Raw genomic sequence first — 14,903 nt, 5'->3', positions numbered from 1 at the left:
CCTCAAAGAGTTTCAATGATTAGTTCTTGCAGGACTCTGGGGTGGAGTCAGTATTGGCAATACAAAAATCTGGCCAGCACTAAGATCGTTTGCTGCTGGTGGTTGAAGGATTTTAGTCTGAAACGTCAACAGTGTATTCCCCATCCATAGATGCTGCCTGACTTGCTGAGCATTTTGTGTGTGTGTTGCTCAAGATTTCCAGCATCTGTAGACTCCCTTGTGTTCATGGCTCTGGAACTGGAATTGGTGTTGAAGTACAGTGAAAAACATTGTTTTGCACACCAACCATATAGCTCATTTTAGAACATAAGCACATGAAGCTAGTCTAAAGGGGAAAGCAATAACAGAATGCAGAATATAGCATTTCATTTGCAGAGAAGGTATAGCGCAGGTAGGCAAAAAAGGTGTACGTACCATGACAAATAGGTTATGAGATCAAGGATTTGTTTCTATCATATGAGAGGCCTATTCAAGGGTCTTATAACTGTGGGGTAGAAGCTGTCCTTGAGCTTAGTGGTATGTGTTTAGAAGCTTCCATATCTTCGGACTGATGGGAGGGGGGAGAAGAGAGGATGATTAGGGTGTGACTATTGTTTGATTATGTTGGTAGCTTTCCTGAGGCAGCTGAAACCACACAAAACCCATGGAGTGGAGGCTAGTCAAGGATCAAGGATTAGGATTAACTTTATTTGCCATACACAGTACATTCACATGTATTCGGAATTTGCTGTGGTGAGTTGGTCAGGGCGCGATGTGCAATGAGAAACAACTTTGCACAATGATAACGAATAAAAATTATATAAAAAATAAACTTAGGGGTTAAAGGACAGGTACAAAATAAAATGTGCGCAGATACATAAATGACAGCATGTATTTACAATGTAAACAACAGTATAAAAGTGGTTTAAAGTGTTTGCTGTGCAGTGCGGTGACTGAACTAGAGGGGTGGCTAACTAGAATGGTTGATCAGATTAACTGCCCGGCAGAAGAATCCTTTAAAGTGGTGTGATGTTTTCTCGTAATAGCTCAAAAGAGCTTTCCAGAGGGAGGCTTTGGAAATGACAGTTTGCAAGGTGGGTAGTGTCCACAATGATTTTTCTTGCCTGCTTGTTTGTCCTGGACATCCTAATCCTGCTGTGATGGTGCACAGCACCCAATGACCCTTTCTGCTGGCCTGATAGTTTGCCGTGGCTTACATGATACACTGAGTTGTGTCTACAACTCTATATTGTTTCACACAGCAACGGGCTGCACAGTTGACATACCAATCCGTGAGGCATCCAGATAACGTGCTGTATGATCTGGAGGACGAGCTAGGGCAAACTTTCGAGAGGAACCTGAGTGAAGTTAGGTTGAGGGGAAGAAAGTTTATTTTCATAACCCATCACTCAGACTATACAGAAGAGACACACACCTGAGGACTGAGGAGAAAGGCATCTGGGGGCTTTTGATTTGGAAATGCAGGGGGTACAGCAGACAAAACTCCAGCTTCGTACTTATAGTAAGGAACATCACTGGTACCCTGAAATTTACCTCCAGATCACTGGCAAATGATTTACACACACTCCTGCAGTAGGGTCATCACTGACATCCTCCACTCAAGCAGTGGGTGTCAAAAATAGGGATGTGGGAGTCTAAAGATAATTTGTATTACTTGTAACATGCGCAATCTTTTTCAGATATATAAAGAGTAAATGGAAGGCAAGAGTGGATATCGGATCTCTGGAGAGGTAGCAATGGGGGACAAAGAACTGGAGGACAAACTTATTAAGTATTTTACATCATTCTTCGCTGTGGAAGACATGAGCAGTATGCCGGAAACTCGAGAGTGTCAGGGGGCAGAAGTGAGTGCAGTTGCTATTTCAAAGGAGGAGGTGCCTGGGAAGCTGAAAGGTCTGAAGGTAGATAAGTCACCTGGACCAGGTGGACTACACCCCAGGTTCTGACAGAGGAACTCAAAGAGATGCATTAGTAATGATCTTCCAAGAATCATTAGATTCTGGAATGGTTCCAGAGGACTGGAAAATTAAAAATGTCTCTTTACTCTTTAACAAGGGAAGGAGAGAGAAGAAAAGAAATTATGGGCTAATTAGTCTGACTTCAGTGGTTGACAAGATGTTGGAGTCCACTATTAAGGATGAGGTTTCGTGGTACTTTCAGAAATATAATAAAATAGGTCAAAATCAGTGTAGTTTCCTTAAGGGGAAGACTCGCCTGACAAATCTGTAACAGGCAGGATAGGCAGAGGAGAGTCAGTCAGTGGATGTTGTTTTCTAGGATTTTCAAAAGGCACATGAACCTGCTTAACAAAGTAGGAGCCCGTGGTATTACAGGAATGATACTAGCATGGATAGAAGATTGGCTGACTGGTAGGAGGCAGAGTGGGAACAAAGGCTGCCAGTGAATAGTGGTGTTCCGCAGGTGTCAGTATTGGGACTGCTACTTTTCATGTTCTGTATCAACGAATTGCAAGACAGAAATGATGGCAATATGGCCAAGTTTGTGAACAATTCGAAGATAGATGGAGGGGCAGGTAGTGTTGTGGAAGCAGTGAGAGTGCTGTCCAAGTTGCATGCCATCTTGGACAACTACTCCCATCCACTCCATAATGTACTGGTTAGGCACAGGAGGACATTCAGTCAGAGACTCATCCCACCGAGATGTAACACTGAGCGTCATAGGAAGTCATTCCTGCCTGTGGCCATCAAACTTTACAACTCCTCCCTCAGAGTGTCAGACACCCTGAGCCAATAGGCTGGTCCTGGACTTATTTCCACTTGGCATGATTTACCCTTATTATTATTTAATTGGGTTTCGTTACAGTCGCACCAACTGAGAATAGTGTAGAAATATAGCAAAATAAAACCATAAATAATTAAAGGTGTAGATGATTTTCTAAACAGGGAGCAAATTCAGAAAAAAGAGGTGCAAAGGGGCTTGGCAGTCCTTGTGCAGGATTCTCCAAAGGTTATTTTGCAGGATTAGTCAGTGGTAAGAAAGGCAAATACAATGTTAGTATTCATTTCAAGAGGACTAGAATATAAGAGCAAGGATGTAATCCTGAGGCTTTTTAAGGCACTGGTCAGACTGCACTGAATACTGTGAGCAGTTTTGGCCCCCTTACCTAGGAAAACGAGCTGTCATTGAAGGAAAGGGTTAATGTATGAGGAGCGTTTGATGGCTCTGGGCCTGTACTTGCCGGAGTTTCGAGGAATGAGGGGGGATCTCAGTGAAACCTATCGAAAATTGAAAGGCTAAGATAGAATGAATGTGGAGAGGACGTTTCCTATAGTGGGTGAGTTTAGGACTAGAGGACACAGCCTCGGAATAGAGATGAGGAGTAATTTCTTCAGCTAGGGGTTAGTGAATCTGTGGCATTCATTGCCACCGATGGCTGTGGAAGCAAAGGCTGATAGGTTCTTGATTAGTAAGGGTGTCATATGTCACGGGGAGAAGGCAGGAGGATGGGGTTGAGAGGCATAATAAATCTATCATGATGGAATAATGGAACAGGCTGTGTTCTGTGTCGTTCTGCCAAAGCATTGTGGGCATGCTATGTTGGCGCCGGAATGTGCGGTGACACTTACAGGCCGTCAGGAAATGTAGACCCAAATGCAGAGCAGCAGAGCCGGTTCAGCGGTGAGCAATAAAGTTAATAATAAATTGCTAAATAACAAGCCATGCGGGGTCCAAAACAAGGGAGAACAGATACTTAACATGACAAGGCAACAAGCTAACTGAAGGCTCGGAGCAGCTGGTTGAGGCCGGCTGGTTCACTGGACGTCTTCCACTCACCTCGCCTGGCGGAAGCGGATCAGGCTGCACGCGCTCTGTAGATTCCGTTTGGTGAACACCTGGGCTCTGCAGAGTGTTTCAAGTGCGCTACCCAACAAGGGGAGAGTGTGACGGTTCTTAATGGTGATTTTGTTGAGTCCACAGTGGTCAATGCAGGGATGAATTGAAGACTCCCATCTCTTCCTTGCCTGGAACAGGCTGCCAGGGGTAGTGGAGGAAGCAGATACAACTATGGTGCTTAAGAAGCTTTTAGTCAAACACACGGATGTGTGGGGAGTGGCGGAAGATGAATCATGTATGAGCAGAAGAGATTTGGGTTAACTTGCCGTTGTGTTCGGTGCAGGAATGGCCCTGTTCCTGTGCTGCACAGTTCATGTTTATGCACTCTTACTGCAGACCAACAACGAATCCATGTCTACACTGCGGTTGTGGTGCTGCTTAAGACCAATTCACATCAGAAGGGAAAACCAGTATCATCTACAACTATAGAACACCGATAATCCCTCAACTTGTAAATGAGATAACAAATGAAAAGCTACAGATGGCGGAAGTTTGAAAATACAAACTACAAGGAACTCTCAGCAGCAGTTCTATGAAGGGCTTTCGACCTGCTTCTCTTCCTACAGATGCTGTCTCTCCTGCTGTGCGTTTGTACTATTTTCTGTCTTTATTTCATGAGACATCAAAGACTCCAAGACATGCGGCCATTTCAGTGAAATGTCACCGGTTTTATGAAACCTTCCATCATTTGGAATTCCTGGGTTTCAGCGTTAATAAAAACGGGGTCACTGTGAGGTGAAAGGTGAATGTTTGTGCAGATGTGGCATCAGCCCGAGCTTCTGCCTGGGCCCCACAAAGGGGCAGCGATCAGAAAACCGAGGCTAAACACAGTCCCACGACAACAGGAGCAAAAGGATGGTCATAGTGACTACATTAGCATGTTCAGCTATGGACTCTGTCAGTGAAACGGATAAACTGGAATTTGGAATGATCGAAAATTAAGCGGAACTCACGAAATCTCAAGACTAAAGAAACTTGGGTAACTGACTCTTGTACTTCCCTATAGTGACTATTTTCAATGTTGTTTTGATGGGCTTACTTCTTTACATAAGAACAAAAGAAACAAGAGCAGGAGTCGGCCATCTGTCCCGTCAAACCTGCTCCCTGATTCAATGGCTGATCTGGCCGTAGACACGGCTCCACCTACCTGCCTTTTCATCATACTCCTTAATTCCCCATGATATGCAGAAGTTTATCTTACTGTGTGTTAAAATCTGTCTAATTGATGTGCATCTCCTTCTGTGCTATAGCCACTATGATGGAAAGGTAATGCACATAAAATGCTAGAGGAACTCAGCAGGTCAGGTAGTATCTATGGAGAGGATTAAAGAGTCTCTTCATCTCCAGTACCTCCTTCTTTCTCTCACGATCCACACTCCTATCAAATTCCTTCTTCTTCAACCATTTACCTCTTCCACCAATCACCTCCCAGCTTTACACTTCTCACTCCCCTCCCCCACGCCTGCCAGCTTGCACTTCTTCCCCTCACGCCCCCCCCCCCCCCAACAACTTCTTCTGGCTTCCTCCCCTTCCCTTCCCGTCTTGGCCCGAAACACTATCTCTCTGTTCCTTTCCACAGATGCTGCCTGACCTGTTGAGTTCCTCCAGCATTTTGTGTGTTACTCTGGATTTAAAGCATCTCCTGTGTTTCTGATGGAAGGGCATTTTGACCTGGTTTTGAAGGGGCCCGTGTACCAATGAGTAAGTTCCCAAAGGGAGCTGTGGAGAGTTGTGTAAACCAGACAAGGCAAGGGGGGGAGGATGTGCAGCATGGGGTGATGAGGGAATTAGTACGATCCAGGCATTCAACTCACCCCTGACTTGACCTCACTGACCTGCCTTGCCCTCATGGGCCACCTCCCTGCACACAGCTGAGCCGAGCACTTCGCCCGCTTCACTGCTGCTGGGGCACAGCCAATGGCTGAGTGCTCGACCAGGTTACAGCATAGCAGCAGCAGCTGGGAATGCAGGCATTTGCAACCATTTCCTTTCACTGTTCATAACACATACTAGTACGACCGCTTGAGCATGAGGTTCTCCTGCTGGTGGGTCTTCACCACTTGCTGATCGTCATGGGACTTAATGTGGGATGTTGGGAGCAATTCCCTTGACTTTGTTTAATGTGGGGAGGCTGATGCACGGGCAGCCACCACACAGTCAGAATGCAAGTCTAATTTCATTCTTACTTTAAGCAAGGCATGTGAGTATGACACGGTGACGTGATAATGTATGCCATTCACGTACTTCATACATAAAAACAATAATGAATTATTTAAAGAACAAAGAATGCTCAATCAAGCAATTTGTTTACAATAATACTCAAATATTACAGATATATTAAATACACAACAGGACCCCAGTCATTGATTCAGTACTCCCAAAGCTTGCTTATGACATTAGAATGCAGTTTCTTTTGAAGACCCTGACCTGGGGTTACTCTCTGACTTTGGTTCTCTGTGGGAATGGGACCCGCTCACAGGGCCTCACGACCGGCCGCTTTTCAATACCCCAAGGACACGGCCTGGAAGACTAGCGTGCCCTCAGGGTGCCAGATTTTCATGGCTCTGGAGATGGGCTGATTCAAGGCCGATGCCCCTGACTGAGGCGTCACGGGAAAACACGGAACATTGGGAGCAGTGGGTTAGCTGCCGTGGGTCGTGGGTCTGGAGACCTGAGCCTTTTTGAGGCCGACTCTCTGGGCGCAGAGTTCGGAAAAAGCAATGCAACAGACTTTTAACATCACATATCAGAGAGTTGCTTGTTATGTCTCGCTGAGAAATGGAGACTCCTCTTTTTCCCTTATTAGGGAGAGAGAGAGCCTGTGGTATGTTGAATTACTGAGTGAACGAGTCGTCTTTGAGGTATTGCAAGTCTGTGTCTTCATTGATGCTTTGCTGCATGTTTGAGTGCTCAGTAGGGGGGCACCAATGTCTTTTGCTGGTGGGGGGGGTCATTGTCTTGCTGCTGCTTGTGTGGGGGGGAACTGGGGGGGGGTTTAGGATTCTAATGTTTAACTGTCATTCATTCTTTGGGGTACTCCTCTGTTTTTGTGGGAGTTTGCGAAGAAAAAGCATTTCAGGATGTATATTGTATACATTTCTCTGACAGTAAATGTACCTATTGAAACCTATTGACATTCTCTCTGCTACAGATGTTTGGAATTCACAAATCACTACCCAACAGTCAGAGTAAAGTTCGCTCGCACAGAATTTTCCCACCAGTTTTTATTTCAGCTCGTATTTCTTGGCACGTGTGCAGATGATGCAGACCCCCCTCCCCCCACACTGTAACGTGGGGAACTTTTGATGAACTTTTATGTGTTCTTGGCCAGGGTAGTGCGGCCTTGGTTCAACACCTCCTCCAGTAATGCAGAACTCCCTTGGCAGGATTGCATGCACAGGGTTGTTGCATTGCCTCAGCTTGCTGTCTCCCTCAGAGATTAGAGTATTACCTCTGCCTGGTTTGAATGGGACTATCATGCTCATGCACACTGTTTGGGTTCTGAAATGGGAACTCCACTCAGGGAGACGGGCGCTCTTTGTTCTCTGAATGAAGCAGGCAACTCTCAGAATACTAATCGGTCCTATGAAATCCAGGCCTCTTTGTGACGTTGTGCAGGGGTTGCCAAACAAATAAAAGATTCAAAATCTGGAGACCAGATGGGGATGTGCAGGGCTCACTGTTGGGAAGGCCATAAGGCACAGAGCCTCAGTAGGAGCAGTTTGCTTTCAGTCTGCAGAAGCTCCACTTATCTATGTCACAGATGCCACAACCCACCAGTCAGGCAAAACACTTCTTCAAAGGAACAAGCCCTATTCCTTTCTTGATACTGGCCTTAAGTTTACTACAGTAGGGGAGCCTAGAACCAGAGGGCACAGCCTCAGAATAGGACGTCCCTCTGGAACAGACATGAGGTGGGAATTCCTTAGCTGGGGGTGGCGAATCTGTGAGATTCATTGCCAGAGATAAGTCGTGGAGCTCAAGTTTTTGGCTGTATTCACAGCAAAGATTAATGGTAAGTATATCAGAATCAGAATCAGGTTTATTATCACTGGCATGTGATGTGAAATTTGTTAACTTAGCAGCAGCATTTCAATGCAGTACATAGTCTAGAAGGGAAAAGACACAAGATAAAATCATAATAAAAATGATAGTAATAAAAAAATTAAAAAATAAATAAATTACAGTAGACGGATATTGAATAGATTAAAAATTGTGCAAAACACAGAAATACTATATATTAAAAAGTTTCAAGGGTTCAATGTCCATTTAGAAATCAGGTGGCAGAGAGGAAGAAGCTGTTCCTGAATCGCTGAGTGTGTGCCTTCAGGCTTCTGTACCTCTTACCTGATGGTAACAGTGAGAAAAGGGCATGTCCTGGGTGCTGGAGGTCCTTAATAATGGATGCTGTCTTTCTCAGACACTGCTCTTTGAGGATGTCCTGTGTACTTTGTAGGCTATTAGCTGAGATGGAGATGACTAGATTTACAATCCTCTTCAGTTTCTTTTGGTCAGTAGACCCCTGCCCCCCATTCCAGACAGTGATGCAGCCTGTCAGAATGCTCTCCACAGTACATATAAAGAAGTTTTTGAGTGTGTTTGTTGACATAACAAATCTCTTCAAACTCCTAATGAAGTATAGCCACTGTCTTGCCTTCTTTATAACTACATCGATATGTTAGGACCAGGTTAGATCCTCAGAGATCTTGACACCCAGGAACTTGAAGCTGCTCACTCTCTCCACTTCTGATCCCTCCATGAGGATTGGTATGTGTTCCTTCATCTTACTGTTCTGGAAGTCCACAATCAACACTTTCATCAGGTAGTTGGCATATCTCACTCCTGTACACCCTCTCGTCGCCAGCTGAGATTCTACCAACAATGGTTGTACTGTCCGCAAATTTATAGATGGTATTTGAGCTATGCCTAGCCACACAGTCATGTGTATATAGAGAGTAGAGCAGTGGGCTAAGCACACATCCCTGAGGTGCACCAGTGTTGATCATCAGCGAGGAGGAGATGTTATCATCAATCCCCACAGATTGTGGTCTTCCGGTTAGAAAGTTGAGAATCCAATTGCAGAGGGAGGTACAGAGGCCCAGGTTCTGCAACTTCTTAATCAGGATTGTGGGAATGATGGTATTAAATGCTGAGCTACAGTTGATGAACAGCATCCTGACATCGGTGTTTGTGTTGTCCAAGTTGTCTAAAGCCACGTGGAGAACCATTGAGATTGTATCTGCCATTGAGCTATTGTGGCTATAGGCAAATTGCCGTGGGTCCAGGTCCTTGCTGAGTCAGGAGTTCAGTCTAGTCATGACCAACCTCTCAAAGCATTTCATCACTGTCGATGTGAATGCTACCGGGCAACAGTCATTAAGGCAGCCCACATTCTTCTTCTTAGGCACTGGTATAATTTTGCCTTTTTGAAGCAAGTGGGAACTTCTGCCCGTAGCAGTGAGAGGTTGAAAGTGTCCTTGAATACTCCCGCTAGTTGGTTGGCACAGGTTTTCAGAGTCTTACCAGGTACTTCATCAGGACCTTCCACTTATTGAGGGTTCACTCTCTTTAAAGACCACCTAACGTCAGCCTCTGAGACAGAGATCACAGGGTCACCAGGTGCAGCAGGGATCTTCACAGCTGTAGTTATATCTCCCTTTCAATGCAGGCATAGAAGGCATTGTATTCATCTGGTAGTGAAGCATCACTGCCATTCATACTATTGGGTTTCACTTTGCAGGAAGTAATGTCTTGCAAACCCTACCAGAGTTGCCGTACATCTGATGTCACCTCCAAACTCATTCAAAATTGTCTCTTCGCCCTTGAACTAGCCTTCTGCAAATCATACCTGGTTTTCTGGTACAGGCCTGGGTTGCCAGACTTGAATGTCACAGATCTAGCCTTCAGCAGATGACGTACCTCCTGGTACCTTAAAAGTTATGGGGAGAAAGTAGGAGAATGGGGTTGAGAGAGATAATAAATCAGGGATGATGAAATGGTGAGCAGACTCGATGGGTTCTGCTCCTGTGTCTTATGAAGTCACAGAATGAGGGAATTGGAATTAATTTACTATAGTCACATGTACTCAGATACAGTGACAAATTTTTGCTTTACATGCCATCAAGACAGATCATTCCATAAACCATATGACAAAGGAGCAGAATTAGGCCAATCAGCCCATCGAGTCTGTTCCACATCACTATTTATGAAGGTAGTAAAACAGAGACAATGTCAATTTATTCGAGGGTTCTTTTGGATTGTGTCTGTCTTAAAGGCACAGTTTCATTATGAGTTGCACATCATTACTCAGCCATATATGGCATTACCACAAAATGCAGATGTCCCTTTAAGGGTTTTTCACTGCATGGCAGTAACTGGAGTTCATGGCTTGGGGTTGTGAGATGTGGTATTCTACCCAATTTTTTCTGGAGTGACCTTTCATCAGTGGGATTAGTGATTACACCCAGGTCACAATGCTCCGTGTTTGTTGACCTAGCCCGTTTAGAATAAAAACCTTATTTCTCATTAATTTGATGTCTGTAAATCCTTCATCCCTGACTCAGTGCAGGGAGGATGGTAGTCAGAAGGGTGGAAAGCTGCCCCTGGAAGAAGTGGGAAGTCAGAGAACCTCAGGGTCTCCCAGATAAGTACATCTGCAGGAACTGCACCCAGCTGCAGCTCCTGTCAAACCGGGTCAAGGAATGGGAGCTGGAGTCACCATCCAGGAACCTGAGGGCTTCACAGATTGGACTTTCACTGTTGGATCCTGGTGCTTTTGCAATCCAAAGGCTCTTCAGAAGTCAAGAACGAGGCTTAAAGCTTGTTGCTTGAGGCCATTTTATGAAGTGTTACCAGAGCAGAAAACAAACAAAAAGGAGCTAAAATATTTGTGGTCACCTCATACTCAGACGAGAGATAAACCACATTCTAGTGATAACAAATAAGCGATAAAATAATCAGATTCAAGTGGCATGACAGAAAACTTCGAACCTTCTAGAAAAATACAGAGCCAGCTATATTGTAACTGCTGGAAAATTCACTCATCAATCACATGTATATGCAGCACTGTGCAAAAATCTACGGCACCCTAGATTTTTTATATGGCTTCAGATGGCATGGTCTCTACAGGATCCTGATCTATAAGACCATGAGACCATAAACATTAGAGCAGAATTAGACCATTTGGCCCATCAGGCCTGCTCCACTATTTCATCATGGCTGATCCTTTTTCTCTCGCAGTCCCAGTCTCCTGCCTTCTTCCCATATTCACTCATGTCCTGACTAATCAACCTCTGCCTTAAATATACCCAATGACGTGGACTCAACAGCTGCCTGTGGCAGCAAATTCCATAGATTTGTCACTCTCAGGCTGAAGAAATTCTTCCTCATCTCTGTTCCTAAAGGGCACCCCTCTATTCTGAGGTTGTGTCCTCTGGTCTTATACTCCATCACCATGGCAAACATCCTTCCCACATACACTCTATTGAGGCCTTTCAACAATTGATAGGTTTCAATAAAGTCAGCCCTCATCCTTCTGAATTTCAGTGGGTAAAGGCCCAGAGCCATCAAACTCTCCTCATATGACAAGCCTTTCAATCCTGGAATCATTTTTGTGAACCTCCTTTGAACGTTCTGCCATGTCAGCACATCCTTTCTAAGATAAGGGGCCCAAAATTGCTCATAATACAGCATGAGGCCTCACATTACATCCATGCTTTTACATTCTTGTCCTGTCAAAATGAATGCTAACATCACAATTGCCTTCCCCATCACTGACACAACCTGCAAATGGACCTTTGTCTCAACATAATCGAGACTGTCCGGGATTATCTGGAGAGACAGAAGCAAGTGTGACAGCCAAATTCTGCAGAAGAACTGTGGCAAGTTCTCCAAGGTGTTTGGAACAACCTACCAGCTGATTTTCTTATAAAACTGCATGACAGTGAACCCAAGAGAATCGATGTAGTGTTAAAGGCAAAGGGTGGTCACACTGGATATTGATTTGATTTTGTTCTTTAAAGTTTATTGCTCTTCATAGAATTTTTGTTTGATATTTCATTATTTCTGAAAACATCTTTGCTTTACAGATTTTTTGTACATAGGCCAAAGGCTTTTGCACGATACTGTAGGTGATACAAGCAAGCATGTGGCAGTTAAACTCCAAGATAAATAACAATTCTCCACAGTGGTCATCCCTGAGGTACAAGCTGCAGATAGACTGGTGACTGCCAGGGCGAGTAGACAGTTAATGCAGGGTTCCTCAGAAGCCATTCCTTCAGCAACATGACTGTCTCTTTGAACAATGCTGGGTGAGGGATGGGCACGGTGGGAAGAATGACCTATCTGGGCACAGCAGCAGCAGCAGCCAGGACAGTGGCACTGTTGCCAGCTCTGAGGCTCAGTAGAAAAGGGGATGTGGTAGGTGTTTCAATAGTTAGGGGACAGACAGGAGACTCTGTCTGTGAAAGAGATGCCAGAATGATGTATTGTCTCCCGGGTGATGGGTTTGAGTCAATGTTCACTTTAATTTGAAATGACCTTTGTGCACAAAAGTCTTGTGCTGTGCAATTTTTTTGCCCAGTGACAACAATGTGTGCGCACTGAATTTTATATATAAGGCGTACATTTTAACAGCCAGCAAACACTGTCAATAAGAACTTTGATCTCCTCTGGATTTGAACACTTTTGCTCTCATTCATCTGCACTCTCACAAAACATATGTAGCATGCCTGCAGTGGGCAATGAAGGAATTTCTCGCCGGAGATTTTGCACAACGTTCATATGTGATTTGCTTGCTGAATACTTTAAAAAAGTCATGTTTCCAAATATCAGTTCACCTCTTGCCACTTGTAAATGTTCCAGCAACTGTCAAGACAATACATGCAGGCAACACCACTTGCTGTATTGTACATTTGTATTTCTTGTAGCTGCACGTTCCTGACTTCAGCAACTTTCAGTGTAGCAGTTTCTAGTGTTTAATTACGCCATTCTGCTTTAAATGAACAAGCAGTCCTTTTGCACTTTATGCCCTTTGCTTCTTCGGAGTTCAACATAGTGAATCAATTTCTTCAATAAAACGGGAAAAAGCAGCCAGTTCTAAAATTTGCAGACAAATCATCACAATCTCCACGTTGTCAGCACCGTCTGCATCCAAAACAGGAAAAGGAAATGTGATTGTGTGTGATCGTGAAATATACTTAACATGCCAAACGAGGTAGAGGGGGACAAGCTTTTGTGCGCAGTTTAAATTCCTTGGTGTGCTAGTAACAAAAGATGTGTGCGCGTGCTTTGTGAGAACATCGTTGAGGATGTCTCAGAGTGGCTGCAGAAGAGTGAGCAGTGGATGCCATGGTGCACCTTAGCACCAATGATGTAAGTAGGAAGAGAGAAGAGGTCTGTGCAGTGAGCATAGACTGCTAGGAAAGCGGCTAAAAGCAGGACCTCTGATGTTGCAATCTGTGGATTACTCCAGTGCTAAGTTCTAGTCAGAGCAGGACTAGAAAGATGAACGTGTGACCAAGGAACTGATGCAGGAGGAAGGATTTCAGGTTCTTGGACCATCAGGACCTCTTATGGGGCAGGGGTTATCTGTACAAGAGGGACAGAATCCACCTAAACTGGAGGGGAACCAATATCATGGCCAGGAGGTTCACCTGTACTAATTGGGAGGATTTAAACTAGCTTGGCAGGGAAGTGGGAACCTGAGCACCAGATCAGAAAATGAATAGATTGAGAGGAAGATAGATGTCATGACCAGTAAGAACAGGTAGGAGCAAAGCAATAGATACAATGGGATAGACAGGTTGAAGTGCACGTATATTAATGCCAGGAGTATTATGGATCAAAGTGATTAACTTGGAACATGGATCAATACATTAAACTACAATGTTGTGGCCAAATCAGAAACTCGGTGAGAGAGAGACAGGAATGGGTTCTTAATGTTGCGGGGTTTTGATGTTTTAGAAAAGACAGGCGGTGAAAAGGGGGAGGGTATCGGGATATTTTTGCAGTTTTGTACTATTATTACATTATATGATTACACTCTCTGTCAGGAAGTGTAGAGGAGGCTTCACACAAAAGAAGAGGAGTGGAAACGATTCCGTGATGAATGATAAGCCAGAAAGAGCCACAGATCAAGCGAGGACAGATACTAAACACCCCAGGCAACAGGGGAACTGAAGGCTTGGAGCAACTAGTTGTGGCTGGCTGGTTCAAGGACTGTGGATGAGGGCCGGACTGCAGGTGATGAGCTGAAAACAAGTGGTTAGCTGGGTAGGGATGGCGAGGTGCCTGCGTGTGCACAAGCACCAACTGATGCTGGCCAAGTATCTGATCCACTGCTTCCTGGATACTCGAAAACCCTCTGCATCACAGTGTTGAATTCTTCAAATTTACTGCCAATGGTTGTTTTATTGTCCCAGGTCAGAGCTCACCTTGTCAAGAGAGAGATGAAGAAGGCAACTTTGGCTCGGTCCGTAGAGCTCGAAGTGTAAGATGCGCTTGGACAGGAAGTTGCAGCACAGCATTGGGATCCGTGGAAGCATTCAGGCACCAGAATCCAGGGCTCAGAGGGAGGAGGATGACTGGTTTGTTGCTGTATCGAGATGGGGAATTGGTTGAGAGTGGCAAGCAGATGGCCAGTGATTTCCTGCTGCCTCTGGATGGTGCACTCATAATGGTGAATGACTTCCTTTAGGTGAGCAAAGTCTGCTAGGTCAACCATAAGACCATAAGACATAGGAGCAGAATTAGGCCATTCAGCCCATCAAGTCTGCTTCATCATTCCATCATGGCTGATCCCGGACCCCACTCAACTCCATTCACCTGCCTTCTCACCGTATCTTTTGATGCCCTGATCAATCAAGAAACTATTGGCTCTCACCTTAAATATACCCTCGGACTTTGTCTCCATCACTGTCTGTGACAGAGCATTCTACAGATTCACCACTCTCTGGCTAAAAAAATTTCTACTTACCTCTGTTCTAAAAGATTACCCTGTAGCGGTGTGCTACATGCAGCGCTAAAATTACTACACCGAGTCCGTAACT

Source organism: Hypanus sabinus, chromosome 19 (assembly GCF_030144855.1).
Source record: "Hypanus sabinus isolate sHypSab1 chromosome 19, sHypSab1.hap1, whole genome shotgun sequence".
In the NCBI taxonomy this organism is placed as follows: domain Eukaryota; kingdom Metazoa; phylum Chordata; class Chondrichthyes; order Myliobatiformes; family Dasyatidae; genus Hypanus; species Hypanus sabinus.
Note: the sequence above shows the minus strand (reverse complement) of the source record.